The sequence below is a fragment of the Crocodylus siamensis genome, chromosome 11 (assembly GCF_052110815.1).
Source record: "Crocodylus siamensis isolate JL-2025a chromosome 11, ASM5211081v1, whole genome shotgun sequence".
In the NCBI taxonomy this organism is placed as follows: Eukaryota; Metazoa; Chordata; order Crocodylia; family Crocodylidae; genus Crocodylus; species Crocodylus siamensis.
In genome coordinates, this window is record NC_143405.1 from 22,046,094 (window position 1) to 22,066,283 (window position 20,190).

Sequence of the window (20,190 nt, forward strand, 5' to 3'; positions counted from 1 at the left end):
ATTGAATGGAGTTGGCAGGAAGTTCTTTTCTAATATACAAATCACCTTTTTTGAAGATTCTTTTAATGACATTTTTCATGGAGCTGAGTGATATACTTCTGGCTCTTAACACCATTATGTCTTGCTATTGGAATAAAACCATAAACTTTAACATAATAAAGCTGCTTAAAAATTTTTTTGCCTTTTCTATGAAGCACCTTGAACAAAATCTGTGGAATTGGCTTTTTACCTAAGAAAAGAAAACAAAAGGTGGGAAATTGTAGAGTAGACTATTGTGGAACCAATTAATGATGGGAGGACTAAGTTTTACCTCACTCCGCCAATGAATGAGTTCATTTTCCCTGTGAAGTGGGCATGATATTAAAGAAATAAGGTTCTTCCTTCAAAGAGGAATATTAGTTTTGATTCATCCAGGCAGGAGGTTCCTAGTTATTCCTTACTTATTGAGATACACTACCAGCCAAGCTTATTTGTCTTAATTTCCTGGGGCATGTAGATGAAACTGGGGCCCTAAATTGAAGTAGTGGGTTTTAAAAAACACTACTTCAAATTTAGGGCTGATTAAGCCTCTGTGTCGAGTACACACCCCTCTGACTTACCTGCCTCTCTGGCAGGGAGGAGAGGGCAAGCTGCTAGTGGGCAGAGCAGTCCCTGGGCTGCGGGGGGCTGGTGCTTCCCTCTGTGGTAGTGGCCGCCCCCCCCGGCAGCAGCAGGCACCTGGCTTGGGCGGTCCCGGGGGGCACCGCAGCCGCAGAGGGAAGCACCAGGCCCCCACACAGCTCAAGCAGGTAGGCCGGCTCCAGGGGGTAAAAAAAGATAGGCTAACCACTTTTCTTGGGCAGAGCCTGCCTTACCGGGCTGCATGTGCTGGATCAGCATCAAAACTTGGGACAATCAGGACAACCTCAAATGTGTCGTCTGTTTACAGCCTTAACTGCATAAGCCTGCTTAGAGCCCATTGGGGCTCTGCTGCCACAACTACACTGACATTTGTACTCAAGCTCGCTGAGTTAAAGCTAGCTCAGGAAAAACTACATGAACTGAAATTACACTTTTGGATTATAGTACAGACATAGCCATACAGTTGAGAAGAGTAGAGATTTCTCAAGGTGCATTTTGGTGGTTATGTGCAATTTTTGGCTGGTGTACAAGATAAGATAGGTAGCAAAAAAGAGTGGCATTCCTGTGAGAGTCCCACTTTCAGTTCCTGGGAACCTACCTAAGTCAGAGGCCCTTTGGCTGTGGCCATCTGCTTTCTGTTAGTTACAGGTGAAGTGAAGCAGAAGCTAGTACTGATAAACATTTCAGAAAATTATGTGCGTAAAACCTGAGGGCCAGAGAGATTTAGTCAGACTGAGCTCACAACAAAGCCACAGATGAGCACTTAATGTTTCCCACAGCAGCTTTTGAAATCTTCCCTGCAGGATGGATCTAGGAAGAGAAGTTGGTCTGTGAGCCAGATTCAGCACACGGAACTATTTTGCAGGCCAGATGAGTGGCACAGGATCAATCTGTAGGCCAGATCCAGAACACGGGACCAGTCTCTGAGCTAAATCCATAGTGCAGGGCATTATCATCTGGCCCACTGAGCTCCCCATGGGTCTAGGGGACAGGATGAGTGGTGCAATTAATGTTACCACTGCATCCACGCCACCACATTTCTGTACTCATGGGGATCTCTTCATGTCAGGTCTCCTACAAAGCAGTTCTTTTCTTTAATGAAAGGGAGTGGCCAGAATCATCCATGTCACTGTCTGCTCTTAACTGAACTACTGAAATGCATTATTATGATGGCTAGCCTTGAAGCCTACAGAATGTTATTTTCCTGTTTATGGGTGTGAATGGATGCAGCAAGGTTTACTTGTGTTCTGTAAAATGCAATGGCTTTCCATTTCTGTTGGCTTTCCATTTCTGTCAGGTAGGTGGTTAATCATATTCTTATTCTTCATTCATCATGTTTACCACACGACTCAGCAAAAATGGAAAACAAGTACAATTATTTCCTTCTTGTATATATTTCGTCCTTCCTTCTTCTCCTCTCTAGGCTCCCTTCAATTTCTTCCTTGCAACTCCCATTTCCCCATAAAAGTGGAGGTTTCTTTAAAAGCTCATGTTGGACTGTCATTTCCTTTAGTAACAATTCAAAGGTCTCAAAGTGAGTATAGAGCTTGACTTATAGAAATACAGGAAAACAAGACTGTGTACTTAGCCTAACAAAAGGTAGGGGATATGGTTGGCTTTCTGTAAATACACCATAGAGAGAATAGGAAAAAGCTACTTGTCAGAGCAAGAACTATGAATTAGATATGAATTATTTCAGAATTGGAATCAGAAGAATGTTCCTTATCACCAGACCAGTGAGGTTCTGGAACAGCTTCCAATAGGGAGAGTGGGGACAAGAAAACGGACTAATTTTAAAATGGAACATGATGTACCTATAAACAGAATTACATGACATGGATTATGAATACATCATGGTGTAGCATGTCCTGGAAGAGACATTTCTGAGTATGCCCTACTCCTTACATGCTCCAAACTCAGAAATATATTGGTGAAGCTTCTTTGATTTTCTCCCCAGTATTGCTCTCAAGCATGGCAGAGCCAGATCTCAAGAGCAAATACAGGGAGTAGGGAGGAGGGAAGATGCTCTGGAGTGTCTTTACCAGCATACCATATCCATGTACTTGAATCCAAGATGATTCCGCAATAATTAAATTATATACATGGAAAATTTGGAAAATTGTTACAGTTTTCCAGGTATAGGATCTAACTGTTGGATGGTCATGTTAAATCTGTCCCCTGCACCACTGTGACAGGGCAAGCAGCAACAGAGGGCAGCAGCAGTGCAGGGGGCAGCAGAATCAAGTAGCCTGGTCTCCCCCTTGCTGCTTGTCCAAGGGCCAGAGTCAGGGCCAAGGCTGCCACCACCAAGACAATCAGCATGTGTTCCATGCCATGGGCTGGAGTGAGGCTGGAGCTGGAGTCAAAAGCCAGGGTAAGCAGCAGTGGTCAGGAGGGGGGAGGTGCTGAAGAGAATGGTGGGGGGGAAGGCTTGTCTTGGATATGAGTAAATATGGTATTTTCAAAGTGGTTGCAGGGGAGTGGAGTGCCCTCAGCAGTGTCCCTACTAGGATCAGTGGGGCCCAACCTTTTTGGTAGGTGTGCCACATCTCCCCTGAGTACGACTCCAATCCCCCTTTCCTGTCCAGTTGGTTGATATGCTTTCTGCTCCCTGCCTGATCTGTTACTGTGTTGTCTATTTCCAACCCAGTCTGCCATATGCCACACACAGAGGCTACCTGTACCAGCTATGGCACACATGCTGCAGGTTAGCCACTCCCAGATTAGATCATCTACACTTCCCTTGTCACTACCACATTATTTTGATTATAACACACTTTTCTTCCCTCAAAAAAATAATAAAAAACACAGTTAATTTATATGTGGAGTTGCCTTGTAATCAAAACAATATGTTATTAATGTACAGAGCAAATGGGCTTATATGGCACCTTAAGAGCCAGCCAGGTGTGGATGGGTGCTGGGCAGGATCATCTATGCTGCATGGTGACAATGGAGCAGATGACCCACATGGCACTTTTAAGGGCAGCAGAACACCCAATATAATACCCTTAAGGGCCAGCTATTATGAGGTCACTGCCCTCAAGTGTGCAGCATACAGACTAGGGACAGACCTTCAAAAAGCCTGAGCCTGAATTAATTCAATCTTTGCAGGTTAGTCTCAAACAGGTTTCAGCCATTTTCAAACTGGTTTACATGCACTGAATATCTGTTCTGTTACAGGTTTAATCAAGTTTCTGATCACTTAAACTAGTTTATGTGTAATGTCTGTCCCTACCCAGGGCGACCTGTTCTGCCACCATTGTGCCAGGGTAGGTGACCTTACACAACAAAATCAGTTTGTGCAGGGAAGTGCTGCAATGGCTGGGGTATCCAGATTACTACTGCCTGCAGTTTCTAGGAACCTTCCCACTCTTCTCCAGGGGAGTGGGAGGCAGGCAGGGTAGATATTCAGATGTCTTAAAAGCCCCGAGATAAGCTGAGGCAGGATGTTAGAAAATCTTGGGTCCCCAGTTTTAAGGCATACCATCACTGGAACCACAGAGCTAGAAAACAGCCCACAAAGTGAGCTGCTACGAAACCATATGGAAAACTTTAAAAAAATTGGTAAATCGAGATTGTGAACCCCTAAAACTAGGGCTGTTTGGATCCAGGGTTTTAGTTCTGTATATCATGTGAAGTTTGGACTCAAAACTGCAATTCAAGTCTGACCTTTCAATTATGGCCTCCAGTCTTTGTTTTAGTAAAAACAAAAAATATTTGCCTGGACATGTACCAGCATGGAATTTTAGGTTAACAATATGGTGAGCCTTGGACAAAATTATGTTTGGTGCAGAGGATGCTTCTTTCAATTTTAGTATTTTTAATGCATTTGCCTCTGGATCCTTTTCTTGATTATTTGATTCTCCTGTGTTGATTTTGTAAGAGCAATAGCAATTCAAGGACTTTATCTGCTGTTATTGACTTATCTTCAGGTGAAAAACTGTTTTTCTTAAAACTGAACCTGAACACATGAGGTTGACTTATATAATATTTGTAATATAAATTTATAATCTATAATCAGGACAATATGGCACATTTTTCATTAGGCTGCTGGTTAGGATTCTTAGGCCTTTCACCATTAAAGGAAATGATTTTTCAGAGGAACACCAACACTTGCACTCTCTGATATTGTACTATAAACACTATAATACTAACCCAATCAAATGGCAGGAAACAAAATGGACATTATCCTGTAAGTTTAGTAAATTGGCTGCACTAAAATTCCTTTAGGATGCAAACAGACTTCACAGTATTCTGGGATAAATCATTTTATTGTACAATCATACAAACTTCAATCTGCTGTCCCAGGATAAATCCTAAAAAAAGTTCCCTGCATAAAAGGTAGTAAAATGTATCTCCATATATTGCAAAGTATGTCTGTACAGTTATCCCAGGATTGTATAATTGAATCACTGGCAGAAAAGCAGCACTGTAGTCAGCTGCTCATTAAATTGTGATTAGAAGAGCGACATCAGCCCTGGGATATTTTTATTCCCAGACAAACACAGACACAACTTATCCAGGGACAAATGCAACATCTGTTCCTACCCTTAACACAATAAAAAATAACAATGGATAATTCAGAGGGTTGGTAATAGATCTTCACATTTATGCCACTAAAATAAATTCTCAAGAATCCACTGGGCCTTTCTCTCTTTATGAAGAATTCAACACTATAGGTACTTTTCTGAATGTCGGGCCCAGACAGAATTACTTGAGGTTTACTTGAGGTTGTATTCTGTTGAGGAGAAAGCATATAAAAGAGAGTTGGTGTAGTGGGAGGGGTGTGCGCGTGTGTGTGTGTGTGTGCGCGCGCGCACACGTGAGTATGTATTAGGGCTGTTCAAAGCTTCCAGTGGTGATTCTATTTGGAGGAGATTCAGCCCAATTTGGTAACCGAATCTCTGAATCTGAATTGACCAATTAAAAGGCCCGAATTGATACAAAGCTTCAGAAAAGATTTGGAGAGCTTTGATGATTTGGGCAGTACCTGGTGGCTGCAGCAGGGAGCTGCAGCCAACTCCGAGCTGGTAAATACTAGGGGTGGGAGAGGAGTGGTGGGGCAGAGGGAGGAGACCATGGGGGTACTCCTGCCAGCCCCACTGACCACCCCCCTGCTCCCCGCCTGCTCTCCCAGTCCCCCCCATGGCTGCTATGCCCTCCCCAGCTCAGTACTTTAAAAAAAAGCCTTGGTGCTCATCAGATGCTGCCAGGTGGGGAGGAGGGGTTACCCACTGCCCCCCACTGCCCCATGCTGCATGGGGGGCTCTGTACAAGCCCCTCAACCCCCACCCTGCTCCTCCAGCCCCCCATGGGTGCCCCACCCAGGCCAGCTCTGGCCCTTTAAGGAACAAAGAAACAAGAAAAGGCCTAGGATTCACCGCTCCTGCGGTGGCCTTGGGGCTTTGGAGGGCTTGTGCCTGGCAGCAGCTGTTGAGTTAGGGCTTTTTTTTTTTCAAACAAGTGCTGGGTTCCTTGCTGGGCAGCCATTGCAGGGCTGGGAGAGAGGGCAGGGGATGGGCCTGGCCTGGCTGATTTGGAGCAGCAGCCAAATCTCCAAATCAAATTTGGCCGAATCGAATCAAGACAGTCATTTGAATCACCAAATCGAATCACCATCCCCTGAACTGGCTGAATCCGAAGTGAATACTAGCTGCTTCGCACAGGCCTAGTATGTATGTATCTATGTACAGTGTGTGTGTATATATATTTGAACACAACTGAAGATCAGGTTGGCATTAAATATAGTTTCCTTCATTTTTCAAGAAGCTGAGTGCATGAAAGTGTATTGAACTGACTGTGAAGACTCTCTGAAAGCTCTACTTTTGCTAGTCTATCACCTAGCTATAGAAATACTTCTATATGCAATGACATAGATGGGCCACCACTACTGCCATCATAACATTCTGTATTGATAGCAATTTATGCCAGTCACATATTGGAGAAATCACTTGTGCATCAGATAAATGTTAATGCAAAACAGGTGTTTCATGCCAGTTTCATAGTTGTTAGGGGCTGGAAGGGACCTTACAGATCATTGGGTCCAGCCTGGACAGACACCACAAAAGTACAACCAAAGGAAAAGCTGTCAGTAACAATGGCTCTGGCATTATGATGTCCCCCACTCTGCAGGGGAGCCTTTAAGGTAAGCTCTTTCCTAAAATAAGAGTATATAACCTGTGTATATTTAGTAGTTAGACCAATACTTAAGCCCCTTGTTTAACTAGAGTCCAGAGCAATTGGGGAGTTCTCCAGAGAGTTTACCCAGGTGAGAGCAAGCGGGTTAGCAGGGAAAAGGGAACCTTACAGGACCAAACAGCAGCAAACAGGCCAGCTTACAGGAGAATTTGCTAAGGAAGGTCTGCTTGGAAAGAGTGGCAGAAAGAGAGGAGGCAGATTTAAGAGACCCAGAGAGATAGCTGGAGGACATCATAATGCTAAAGCCATTGTTACTGCCAGCTTTTCCTTTGCTTGCACTTGTGTGGTGTCTGTCCAGGCAGGACCACTCACTATCAAGGCTTCCACCCAGCTCCTGGTTTGGCACCATGGAGACTGAGGCTTGCAGGTTCCTTCCAGTGCCAGCCAGGTGGGAGACTGCGTGAGATGTGAGTGATGCCTCTTGGCATTGTCCCTCTGGGAGCAGGCAAGAGAGCTACAGGAGGAGGTGGCAAGGCTCTGAAGCATCCTTCACCATGAGGAGTTCATCGATTCCATGTCAGAGGAGACCTCTAGGACTGCAGAGGAAGGACTGCCAGAGACAGTGCTAGAGAAGGAAGATATGGACTCCCAGGAAGGTGGAAGCTGGAAGCTTGTGACCTCTGGCAGCAAGCAGAAATGTTCATCCCCACCTGCAGTGGTTTGCTGGAAGAAGAGACACAGAGCCCTAGCAACAGAGGAGGAAGAGCATATTTCATTGGTGGAAGAAGCGAGGTCAGGCAAGGCATCCCCCCAAGGTTGGGGGGACTGAGACCACTGCCAACCAGAGGAAGTGACACATGGTGGTGGTTGGAGACTCCTTTCTGCGGGAGATGGAGGCATCCATCTGCCGATCTGACCTGTTGTCTTGGGAGTTCTGTTGCTTGCCCAGAGCCTGGATCTCAGATGTCACGGAGAGGTTACCAAGACTCATCAAGCTGTCTGATTACTACCCCACACTACTTCTCCATGTGGACAACAATGATATTGCTAGGGGAGACCCTGAGCAGATCAAAAGTGACTACTAGGCTCTGGGTGCAAGGTTGAAAAGAACAGGGTCTCAGGTGGTGTTCTCCTTGATCATTCCAGTCAAGGAGAAGGGCCCAGGCAGGAGCGGATGCATCCTGCAGATCAATGCATGGCTGTGCAGATGGTGTTGCCAGCAGGGCTTTGGCTTCTTTAACCACAGAATGTTGTTCCAAGAAGGACTGCTAGGAAAAGACAGGATCCACCTGAGAAAGAGGGAAGAAAATTTTCACAGACAGGCTTGCTAAACTAGGGAGGAGGGTTTTAAACTCGGTTCACTGGGGGATGGAGACAAAAGCCTTGAGGTAAGTGGGGAATTGGGTGACCTTGAAGAAGCACAAGCAGAAGGGGGCAACAGAGGAGGCCTTCTCATTTTTCCTGAGAAAGTAGGCTAATCAGCTAGTTACCTCAGGTGTCTGTACACAAATGAATGGAGCCTGGAGCTAGGGACAGACATTCAAAAAGCCTGGGCCTGAATTATAGTTTTATAGTTAGTAGGGTTGGAAAGGACCTGGGCAGATCATCACGTCCAACCCCCTGCCATGGCAGGAAAGAGTACTGGGGTCAAACGACCCTGGCAAGGTGTTCATCCAGCCTCCTTTTAAAGACCCCCAGGGTAGGAGCCAGCACCACTTCACTTGGAAATTGGTTCCAGATCCTAGCCGCCCTGACAGTGAAGTAGCGCCTCCTGATATCTAGCCTGAATCTATCCTCTGCCAGCTTGTGACTGTTTTTTCTGTCACTCCTGGTAGTGCTCAGGGGAACAGGGACTCCCCCAATGCCTGTTGGTCCCTCGACTAGTTTGTAACAGGCCACTAGATCCCCCCTCAGCCTTCTCTTGTGGAGGCTGAATAGGTTCAGGTCCCGCAGCCTGTCCTCAAAGGGCCTGCCCTGCTGCCCCCTGATCATGCGAGTGGCCTCCTCTGGACCCTCTCCATGTTGTCCACATTCCTCTTGAAGTGCGGCGCCCAGAACCGGACACAGTACTCCAGCTGTGGCCTGACCAGTGTTGCACAGAGGGGGAGGATCACCTCCTTAGACCTGCTTGAGATGCATCTGTGGATGCATGACAAAGTACGGTTGGCCTTCCTGACTGCATCCCCACACTGCTGGCCCATGTTCATCTTGCAGTCAATAATGACTCCAAGATCCTTTTCTGCCTCTGCACTGATGAGAAGGGAGTTCCCCAGCCTGTAGGTATGTTGCTGGTTCTTCCCCCCCATGTGTATCACCGTGCACTTGCCAGTGTTGAATCCCATCCTGTTCTCATCCGCCCACCCCTGTAACCTGTCTAGGTCTGATTGCAGCCTATTCCTCCTGTCTAGCATGCCCACTTCCCCCGACATCTTAGTGTTGTCTGTGAATTTGAACAGAGTGCTTTTTACCCCCTCGTCTAAGTCGCTTGTGAAGATGTTGAATAGTGCAGGCCCAAGGACCAAGCCCTGCAGGACCCCACTGCCCACATCCCTCCAGGTCAAATAGGACCCGTCCACTACCACTCTCTGGTCGCGGCCCTCCAGCCAGTTAGTGACCCAACTGACTGTGGAGGTGTCGATGCCACAGTCCCCTAGTTTTTTAATGAGAATGGGGTGAAAGACAGTGCCAAAGGCCTTCTTAAAGTCCAGAAAGACTATATCCACTGCTACCCCTGCATCTAAGGATTTTGTGACCTGGTCATAGCAGGCCACCAGGTTGGTCTGACAGGACCTTCCTCTAATGAACCTGTGTTGGTTGCTCCTAAGTATAATCTCCCTTGCTGGCCCCTCGTGGACGTGCACCAGGATAATTCTCTCAAAAAGCTTGCCCAAGATCGAGGTAAGACAAACTGGCTTAGGAAGATTTCCCGGGTCCTCCTTCCTCCCTTTTTTGAAAATGGCAACCACATTGGCCCTTTTCCAGTCCTCTGGCACCACACCAGAGCATCGTGAGTACTCATAAAGCCATGCCAGGGGTCCCACAATTACCTCTGCTAATTCCCTCAGCACTCTGGGGTGCAGATCATCAGGACCAGCTGATTTAAATACATCCAGTCCCTCCAGAAGTTCCCTGACTAGATCCTCACTGACCCTAGGCCTGGGTGTGCCTCCTCTGGGACTTACAGGGGTTCTGGTGCGGGGGGTGGGGGAGTGGTGACCCAGTCCCTGCTTGGAAAATGGAGGCAAATAAATTGTTAAATAGGTCAGCTTTGTTGTCTGGTGCGACGACCAGATTTCCTAGTATGCCTTGCAGAGGCCCCACATTACCTGGTACCTTCTTTTTACCCACTACATATTGATTGATTCAGTGTTTGCAGGTTAGTCTAACCTGCAGAGAGTGAACCAGTTTGCAAGTGGATAGACATTCAGCACATGCCTAGTGCTCAAGCCAGAAGCCTGGGGGTGCTAGAGCACCCTCCTTTCCACAGGGAAGTTGAGTTGAGGAGTGGGGGCATGGCCAGGTCCCAGCAAGCCCACCCCAGCGGCTCCCTGACAGCAATCTGGACACACAGGGCTGGCCAGCCCCAGAGGGGAACTCTTCCCTCTCCTTCCTCTTCCCCACCACTGTGGGGCCAGGAAGGGGCCCCTGTTTGGTGCTGGGGGCACTCTTCTCCCTCCTCCTCCCTCCCCTACAGTGGGGTGGGGAGAGGGGCTCTGTGAGGCTGCCTGGCCCCAGAGGGGGACTCTTCCCCCTGCTTCTCCCCCATTGCTGTGGGGTGGGGAGGTAGAACTCTATGGGATGCTGCCGACCCCCAGAGGGGGACTCTTCCCCTCCCACTCGTCCCCCCACAGGGCAGGGGGAGGCTCTGTTCCATGCTGGAGGAATTCTTCCCACTCTTCCTCCTCCCCCCAGGGGGGCAGCAGGAGCAGGAACCCCACACACTCCCCCCATGACATGCAGTCCCCACTGTTTGCAGCACCAACAGGTGAGGAGGTCAGAGTGCTCACGCCCAGCACAGGCGCAACTCCGGCCAGTGCTGCGCAGGGGGAGGGGGCGGAGCCTGCCTTATCCCCGTGGCTTTACTCCCTGAGCCTGCAGCTCCAGCCCTTACAGCGTGGGAGGCCCCGTACTGGAGCCAGCTGCTTCCCCCAGTCCCCACTGTGCGGGGCCCTGCACTCTGCCAGGAGTGGAGGGAGCCCTGCCCTCTGCCTCCCTACAGTCTAGCACAGGGCTTCTTTGTGTGAATGCAGAGCTGCAGGCATAGCATGGAGTCATGGGGATAGAAGTGGCTGGGCAAGCTGTGCAGGGCTGTGCTTCTCGCCCCTACCACAATGCTGGCTGCCTCTATCGCAGCTCTATGCTGTGCCTGCAGCTCTGCACTTACAGCGACGGGGGGGAAAAGGACAAGGAAGAAGAAGAGTCCCTGTCCATTGCCTCACAGAGTCCCCCTCCCCACCCTAGGAGGAGGTGGAGGGGGAAGAGTTCCCCCACCCCCCCAATGGAACAGAGCCTGTGGCAGAATACCATCTCTGTCTCTCCCCAGAACTCTGCTATCTGACAATTTGGTTACCATGGTCACTGCAGAGGGCAAACACCTTTGACCCTGAGTTGTAACCTGAGCTGGATACATTCCTGAGCTGGTGGGGGAACCTGCTCCCTCTGTCTACATGACTGGCATCACATACCTGTGCAGGGGGCTTAAGCTCCCTATTGTTCTAAGCAATGCCATCATGACTGGGAAGGAGCTAAAGACCCTGACAGTCTACCTGGCAACCAGTGATGCGTTTCAAATTGGTTGGCTGGCAGCCAACAGTTGCTGGCCTTCTTTGGATCAGGTAAATGAGGTCATAAGGTCTATCTAAGTCAAGGACTGCCCAGGAGGAGGAAGCATAGCCATGAAGACAACTCACAGAGAGAAGCTGGACCATCTGAAACTCGCTCTTTCTCTTGGAACTCATGATCAATGAACTGCCTGCCTCTAGAGGGAATCTCCACCTGCCTTTGGATGATACTTGTGAGTAGGCTATCCAAGATCTAACTATATCTATAGCTTGCAGTAATTCAGATGCGTGATCAAAGGTTACTGTGCCACTTTGCTCTAAGGGATTTCTCTGATATTGCTCTACCCTGTACCCTATTCCAAACCTATTCCTGGTAACTAATAAAGTTCTCCTTTGCACCTTGCATGGGAGACTTATTGGGAGAGGGTCTAGATTATACCTTGGGGTCCCCTTGGTTCGGCTGACTAAGGAAGACCATTATTTGTGCTTTAGACTGAGGGTAGTACCCCAGGTTTTTGCAGTGGGTCAAGTATTCTCAAGGACTACAAGGCCTGTGTTTCCCAGAGGGTGCAGGTCCACAAGCATTCCAGACTCTGGGTGGTGGCAGTGTTACCCCCAGCCTAGCGGGTGTGCTCCAGGAAGAGGGTCAGCCAGACATGAGGTACCCCCAGGGAGGCACTCGGAGCCTGAAAGGTGGTTGGGTGCAGTGAGGTGGGTGGCTCAGCACAGGAGCACTCCCTACTGGCCCACCACAGAGCCCCCCTGCCAACTCTGCAGGACAGCCTACCCAGAATGACCCCGTTAAGGTGAAGGGGGCAGGGAGAATGGTTAATTCCTCCCTGCCTCCGTTTCCTACAGCTGGGGTCTGTCAGCTCCAGGGGATCCTACTGCAGCCTCCTCCCCTCTGGCAAACTGACCCCAGTTGCAGGGCGGGCGGGGAGGAAGGAAGAATTAACCCCCTCCTTGCCCACTTTGCCTTAATGGGGCCATGCCAGCCAGTGTCTCTGCTAGGGCTGGTCCCTGTTCTGGCTACAGAGCAGAGGGATAGGGTCAGCCCTGCTCTGCCCAGAGCACATGCCAGGATGCTGTGGGTGTCTGGTTTATCTTAAACCAGCAAGTGGTCTGGGACAGACATTGCATAAACTGGTTTGAGCCAAGTCACTTAAATCTGATACTACATTCAACAGGTTTATCTCAAACCAGTTTCAGTCATTTTGAAACTCGTTTATATGCACTGAATGTCTGTTCCGTTACAGGTTTAAACCAATTTCTGATCACTTAAATTGTTTTATGTGTAATGTCTGTCCCTTGCCTGAGAAACAGGCAGGAAGAATTGGGAGTCCTTGCAGTCACAGAACTATGATGTGACTGCAATACCAGACACTTGGTGGGAGCTCCCATGACTGGAGTACTGTCATGGATGGATATTAAGTGTTCAGGAAGGACGAGCAGAGGAGGAGGAGTTGCACTTTATGTAAAAGAGCTGTATGATTGCTCAGAGCTCCAGTATGAAAATGGAGATAGGTCTGTTAAGAGTCTCTGGGTTAGGGTCAGAGGGGAAAGCAACAAAGGTGATGTTATGGTGGGTGTCTGCTACAGACCACCAGACCAGGAAGATGAAATGGATGATACTTTTTTCATACAGCTAGCACAGGTTTCCAGATCACAGGCGCTAGTTCTCATGGGGGACTTCAATCATCCCGATATCTGCTGGGGAAGCAATATAGCAGCATGCAGACAATCAAGAAAGTTTTTGAAGAGTGTTGGGGACAACTGTCTGCTGCAAATGTTGGAGGCTGACTAGGTGCTGTGCGCTTCTTGATCTGCTGCTCACAAACAGGGAAGAACTGGTCGGGAATGTAGCAGTGGATGGCAACTTTGGCAGCAGCAACCGCAGGATGATTGAGGTCAGAAATTTGAAGAAAGGAAGGAAGGACAGCAGAAGAGTAAGGACCCTGGACTTCAGAAAAGCAGACTTTGATTCTCTCAGGGAACTGATGAGCAGAGTCTTCTGGGAGGCCAGTCTGAGGGGGAAAGGAGTCCAGGACAGCTGGTTGCACTTTAAACAAGCCTTACTGAGGGCACAGGAACAAACCATCCCAGTGCATAGGAAGACTAGCAAGTATGGCAGAAGACCAGCTTGGCTTAGCAGGGAACTCTTCAGTTAGCTAAAACACAAAGAGGAAGTTTACAAGAAGTGGAACCTTGGACAAACAACTAGGGAGGAGTATAAGATTACTGCTCAGGTATTCACGGATGAAAGCAAGAAGGCCACAGTGCAACTGTAGTTGCAGCTAGCAAGGAAGATGAAGGGTAACAAGGGTTTTTTACAAGTATGTCAGCAACAAGAGGAAGATCAAAACAAGTGTGGGTCTCTTACTGAATGGGGGCAATCTAGTGACAGATGATGTGGAAAGGCTGGATGTGTACAAGTCCGCGGGGCCGGATAGGATGCACTCAAAGGTGCTGAAGAAGCTGGTTGGTGTGCTTACAGAGCCACTGACCATTATCTTTGAAAACTTGTGGTGATTGGGAGAGGTCCTGGTCAATTGGAAAAGGGCAAATATAGCACCCATCTTTAAGAAAGGGAAGGAAGAGAATCTGGGGAACTACAGACCAGTCAGCTTCACCTCAATCCCTAGAAAAATCATGGATCAGGCCCCTTAAGGAATCCATTTCTAAGCACTTGGAGTGCAGACAGATGTGCAACTCCCCATTGTAATGGAGAACGCTTTGCAGGAAGTGCTCTGAGTTACAACGTCCCTCTCCTCCCCACCAAACAAACACAGGTTCACTGTTGGTTCCAGGAGGGAGGGGAATCTAGCTTCTGGCTGGGAGCCTGTAACTGGCTTCCCCTAGCAACCACCCCTCCTCCCTGCAAGGCTGCAGTTTTCAGAATGGGAGGGGGGAAAGGGAGCAGAGGGAGCTTATTTTAGGGGTTCCCCAGCCAGATCTGGAGGGTGAGGTTGGTGAATTAGAGTCTCCCCTCCTCAGGAGGGCTCCAGTACACCCACCCCACCCTCCAACAGAGGCTGAACTCCCCCCAGACCAAACTCCCTCCACTTCCTTTCCCCACTCCCATTCTGAAAACAGCTTTGAGCTGGGAGGCAGCACAGACAGAAGTTACGGAAGATACTCTGTTTTGAAAGTCTTCATCTGACCCCTCATGCAATGAGGGTTCACATTTTCACCCAGCTGACCAGTATTTAAGCTGCCAGCAGCTGTGCACTTGTGTTTGGTCACAGCTATAAACTGCTTTCTGTGGCCAGATTGGGTGAAAATTGTCACTTCTGTCTGCACCATTGGAGGAGAAGGTGATAATCAATAGTCAACATGGATTCAACAAGTGCAAGTCATGCCAGAACAACCTGACTGCCTTCTATTGTGATCCTGGACTCCTCCTGCACTGGCAATAAGGTATGACTGGATCTGATGCTGGATCCCACTATCATGCCTTCTGCCATGCATGCATGGCATAGCAGGAGGCATGACAGTGTGGATCACATGTCAAATTCTATCATGCCTTTACCTGAATGCCTAGTGGGGCTCAAAGAATAGTTTATTCTCATCCATACCAATGTGATGCCACAGCCAGCAAAGCAAACAAAACCCTGGCTTGCATCTACTGATGCATCACAAGCAAGACTCAGGAAGTCATCCTCCTGCTTTACTTGGCCTTGGTGAGGCTGCAGCTAGAGTACTGCATCCAGTTCTGGGCTCCACACTTTAGACAGGATGTGGAGAAGCTTGAGAGAGTCCAGAGGACAGCTATGAACATGATTAAAGGACAAAAGAACAGGCCTTATGAGGAGAGGCTGAGAGGCATGGGACTCTTCATCCTGGAGAAGCGAAGGCTCAGGGGGGACTTAGCAGCCTATAAGTACATAAGGGGTGTGCATCAGGAACTGGGAGAACATCTGTTCACCAGGGCACCCCAAGGAAAGACAAGGTCCAATGGTCACAAACTCCTGGAAGACCGTTTTAGGTGGGACGTAAGAAAAAACTTATTTACCGTCCAAGTCCCCAGAGCCTGGAATAGACTCCCCTCCCAGAAGTGGTGTAAGCACCTAGTCTCGACATTTTTAAGAAACACTTGGATGTCTATCTTGCTGGGATCATTTGACCCAAGCTGACTTCCTGCCCCTTGGGCAGGGGGCTGGACCTGATCATTTTGCGAGATCCCTTCCAGCCCTAATGTCTATGAAATCTCCTTGTAATCACCCTTCAGAGATGTGAAGACTTTATCAAATACCCCCTCAATCTTCTCTTTTTCAGACTAAATAATCCCAGTTCTTCTAACCTTTCATTGTAAATAATGTTTCCTAGACCTATAATAATTTTTGTTGCTCTCTTCTGGACTCGTTCCAATTTATCTACATCTTTCTTGAAGTGAGGTGCCCCAAACTGGACCCAGTAGTCTAGGTGAACCCACACTAGGGCTGAACACAATGGAAAAATCACTTCCCTTGACTTACAGGGAACACTGTTATAAATTCAATGCAGCATGCTAATGGCTTTTTTTTTTTTTTTTTTTGCAACAAGAGCAACATAACATGCGACATTATGACTGGCAAGGCAATGGTATGCAACTACAAGCATTTTGCTCCAGCAGTTGAAATGTAGTATTTCTTTTTGAGTTACTATGGAAAGAATATAAATGTGTTACAGATTATGTAAAATTTAGATGCAAAAGAAACAGGATATATAGCTCACAGGAGGAATGAAAGCATTGGATATTATGATGCATATAACAACTCAGATATGGTACATTAAAAAGCATAAATTAAATGATACAAGAAAACCTGAATTGGCCTAGAAAAAAGTACCATACTGAATGTTACTGTATCTCACCTTTAACTTCTATACTTGTTTTCTCTTAAGTATTATACGGTAGTTTAAAAAGAAACCCAAAAACAACTCACAGACCACCAACTGGTGTCACTTTCAAAGATTACTTCAAATAGTGTGTCATTCTGCATGTGATAGTTTATATTCTAAACCCCAATACTTTTTAAGAGAAAGGATACTTCACCCTGTGGTGGTCTCTTTGCCAACTGAAGAAAAAGACTTGATTTTTTTATCTTCAAATCTGATTTCTTTTCGAATTTACAACTTTTAAATAGGTAGACAATTTCCTGACACAGCCTAGCAAAACATTTAAAATTATATTGTGGCTCTTAAGGCTACCTCATGCCATCATAAATACACAGGGCCAGATTTCCAAGATATTTAGGTGCCTACCTGAATTACAAGTATAATACCTTTTAAGAATGTGGCTGTTCGCTAGTAGTGCAGCCACACTCCTTTTTGTCCTGAGCACATAAAACTGGATCTAAACAGCATGTATTTGAAAAGCATGGACAACTGACTGAAAAGGGCAGGGATCTATTAATATGGAATGTACTATGAGCTATTGCACATTATTTCATGTTTTGCTATTTAAGGTAATCATGACATTGATAACTGATGTGCATTTACTTAATAGATTCATAGGCCCAATTATACAGAATAAATGTTAAGACTGCAAATACTTTTTTAGCAGATGCTGCAGAAGCATCAGCTCTTAAACCAGTGTTTCTCAATCAGAGTGCCTTATGGTCCTTTCAAGGGTACCACAGGGTGCTATACACTTCTAGGTGTGTAAATATGATTCACAAGATGAACCCAGAGATTTAAAATAAAAATCCATATTGCTAAAAACATTCTGACTGGCTGTGGTCTTTCTGAGTTCTTTGCAACAAAAAAAATTCTGTTTTCTGTAGTAAAAAACAAAACAGCATTAAAACGAAGAGGTGACTATTTCCAAGGGGTACCTCGAGTCTATCAAGGGATGTCTCGCATCTAAAAACGCTAAAAACGCCTTACTTAATGTGACACCCAAATAGCTTACCCTGCATAGCATCCATCTTTCTTCCTACAGCTTGTTTCAGCATGGCCCTTTTACAACAGTTAGTGTGTTGTATAGACAATATAGACTAATACATGTATATTTAAATCCCACACAAATCAACTAAAGACATCCAGAACTGCAGACAAATTATTTTGAAAATAAACAGAACTTCAAGCCATAAACTCCAAACTAAACATATATTTTAATCTCTATTAATGTCCCTAAACAACAAAGCAGCTTCAACCTTGAACATCTGAGATGTTTACATTTTTAAATTATAAATATTTCAGACTGTAAATGTGTGGAAGAGCAAGACCTAAATACAAATCCTTGCTGTTGCAAAACAGTCTATCAGAGGCGAAAGAGCAGCTCACGGTTGCTTTTAAGGTAATTAAACCAGCCAGGATGTTTTCAAAAGGTCTGTCACTCAGATACCATTATAAAAGAGAATCTGAACTGGAGGCAATATCAGTAGGAATGCTGAGGAAGAAAAAAGCCTTGGGCAAGGTGTTTGGGGGTATTAATTCAACAGCTTGATTAGCATCCTTCAAAGATGAAGACAGACTGCTCATGGACCTCCTGTGCACAGTGATAGTCTATGAACAAAGCCAGCACACAGAGGGAATAACTGCCAATGTTCTCTATTTAATTAACCGTCAGAAAGCAATACTGATCCAATAAAGCAGCCAGCCTCTGTAAGCAGTTGTGAATGGAAGCCAAACAGACAATTTCAATGCAGCTTGAAAAATTTGGCAGATTCAGTTTGAGCAAAGGCAGTTGATGCCACTGATGCTAAAATTAAAAGTAAGCTACACATTCATATTCAGTTGAAAATGGAACATAAATCCATGAACTTGATTGAACTACAGAAACTTTATTGACCTTTTCATGCTGTTATATCATAAATCATAGAAAAAAGACCTGGAAGGGACCTCTGGAAGTCATCTAGTCCAACCCCCTGTCTGAGGCAGGATCATCTGTATTCAAACCATCCTATAAAAATTCTTTGGCAATCCCTCACAGTTGAGGATGATTGTCTTCCGTGATTGCTTTATCTGTGCGTATGAAGATGGCTGACAAGATCAATCCAGGATTGACTGGTTCTACTGTAACTTGGGCATGTGTTTCCATGTGGGGTGGGTGGTCTGGATTTTTGGTTTGGTCCACAACATGCTGTTTCTGCTGCTCCAGCTTTCCATCTCCTGTTAATATCATAAGGTTTCAAAGTACTAAGATCCTTGCAGCAGACACTTCCTTCATTTGGGGCAGTCCTGGACAATAGTGTCCCATGAATTGATGTCAATGTTGCATTTTTCTAAGTTGGCCTTGAGGATGTTCTTGAATCACTTTCTCTGCTGTCCCCTTGAGTGTGCACCTTGACTGAGCTGGCAGAATAAAACTTGCTTTGGGATTCTGGATTCAGACCTCTGGATGATGTGGCCAGCCCAATGAAGTTAATGTCAGATGATCATTGCCTTGATGCTCATGTTGTTTGCTTGTGAGAGGGAACTAATATTGGAGTGTCTGTCTTCCCACTGAATTCAAACAATCTTTTGCAGGCAGTGCTGATGGTACTTCACCAGCGATTTGAGGTGTCTCCTGTATGTTGTCCATGTCTGATCTCCATACGGTAAGGTAAGGATCACAATTGCTTGATAAACGATGAGCTTGATTTCAGATTTGATGTCATGATCTTCAAATACCCATTTCCTCAGGCGTTTGAAGACTGCAGTTGCACACTTGAGGCAGCGTTGGATTTTTTCACTGATGTCAGCCTTCTGCAAGAGAGGGCTTCTGAGGTACAGGAAATACTCAGTGTTCTCCAAAAATCTGATCATGTATTTGAATTACCAGAGCTGCGGACTGCTTATTAAGAGCTTCTTGATGGAGGACCTTAGTCATCTGAATGTTAAGTTTCAGTCCCATTTTCTTGTATGCATGGTAAAGAGGTAAAAAAATTGCTTGAAGATCTGTTTCCAAGTAAACACACAGCATCATCCAAGTGAGCTCACAGCATCTATGATACTGTAGGTTGATGACTGAAGTTGGGTGGTCTTGGTTTTGGCTTGGAGTCAGCTGAGATGAAACAGCTTACCATCTATTTGGTGGTTTAGTTGCACTCCAAGTGGAAGCCCGTTGGTGGTCAGCTGTAGCATTGTGGAAAGAAATATCAAGAAGAGTGTTGGAGGAATGATACAGCTTTGTTTAAACTCCCAACTTACCTTTAAAGGGATCTGGGATAGAATCGTTACTGAGAATCACTACTTGCATACTGTCATAGAGTGGGTGAAGAATGGTGATGAATTTCAGTGGGCAACCGTATTTCAGAAGGATCCTCCAACCAAGAGCTTTTTGGTTGATAGTGTCAAAGTTTTTCATGAGGTCAAAGAAGGCCATGTAGAGAGGTTTATGTTGTTCCTGGCATTTTTCCTGAAGCTGGCGAGCAGTGAAGGTCATATCGGTTGAGTCTCTTGATGCCCTCAACCCATACTGACATTCTGGGTGGAGCTCTTCAATGGAAGAAGACCGTTCAAGAGGGTTCTCACAATGATCTTGTCTGTGGTAGACAGCAAGGCGATCCCGCTGTAATTTCTACAGTAGGACCTATCTCCTTTCTTGAAGATTGTCACAATAATGGCATCCCTGGGGTCATCTGGGATTTCATCATCATTTTACACAGTCAACCCTGACAAAGCCACAAGACACAACACCTCAATCTGCCACTTCTCCATGTCCACTTTAAAATGTGGAGCCCAAAAC

At 46.4% G+C, this 20,190-nt stretch overlaps 1 protein-coding gene across 10 annotated transcripts in view; it reads right to left on the bottom strand.

The window, feature by feature from the left end:
- Window positions 1–20,190, bottom strand: part of DOCK3 (dedicator of cytokinesis 3) — a 632,225-nt gene that overhangs the window by 181,218 nt on the left and 430,817 nt on the right. The gene's annotated exons all lie outside the window — the stretch shown is intronic.